Consider the following 799-nt stretch of genomic DNA (forward strand, 5'->3'; position numbering starts at 1 on the left):
TAACTCATTCTGTTACTGATAGCGAAGTATCTCTTATCTTCTGTCCTCCATTCTCTCTCCTCCTTCCTCCTTCTTCGGGAACTCGAGAGAAGGTCGAAAAGAAGCGAGAGAGAAAAAGGTAATATGAAAAGATAATGAATTTATACTTCGAAATGCTGTAGACGAAGATGTGGCGAAAATCAGAGACGCTTAATTATGAAACTGAAGCCCGTACCACCAGACTTGTATTTATTTTATTGGATGTCTGACAGATGGAGCCGAACACGGCCAAAAGGGATGTTACAGCACTCTATGTTTATGATATATAAAGATAACTCTTTTCAGCTTATCGTCTTAATATTTATTGTGTTGTTTCAAGTGTGGTGTAGCATTGAATATCTTGATTGTGGAGTTGATTATGTTGATTCATATGTTGATTATTGAAATTTTAAGATAGAATTCGATTTATTATTATTTGTTAGATATAACCGGCTAAAGATTGTAGCACTTGTAAAAGGCTTGAAAATCTTTGCTGTATCATCTTCGCTCTCCCTTCCATCATCACCCATCGCCCTCTCTTCCCTTTTTATCACAGCGTTTCCCTCTCCCCCTTTATCATTGCGTCTCTCTCTCCCCACCCTGTGCCTGGAGTGAGTCTAGTGCCCAAAATAATCACCCTCGCCCGTAGAGATCTAATGGCACCCTCTTGTGTGTATTTAAATGAAATTTACTCCGGCGCTCTACCTAATCTGTCGCGGGAAAGTTTTGGCGGGAAAGCTATTCTGGGACGGTCGAGGTGCTACGGGTTTTTTTTTTCTTA

General features: G+C 40.2%; 1 protein-coding gene across 1 annotated transcript in view; it reads left to right on the plus strand.

Annotated features, from left to right (window-relative positions):
• The window catches only part of LOC119592824 (rootletin-like), a 148,678-nt gene that overhangs the window by 35,558 nt on the left and 112,321 nt on the right, over nucleotides 1-799 (plus strand). The gene's annotated exons all lie outside the window — the stretch shown is intronic.

Source organism: Penaeus monodon, chromosome 31 (genome assembly GCF_015228065.2).
Source record: "Penaeus monodon isolate SGIC_2016 chromosome 31, NSTDA_Pmon_1, whole genome shotgun sequence".
Classification (NCBI taxonomy): Eukaryota; Metazoa; Arthropoda; class Malacostraca; order Decapoda; family Penaeidae; genus Penaeus; species Penaeus monodon.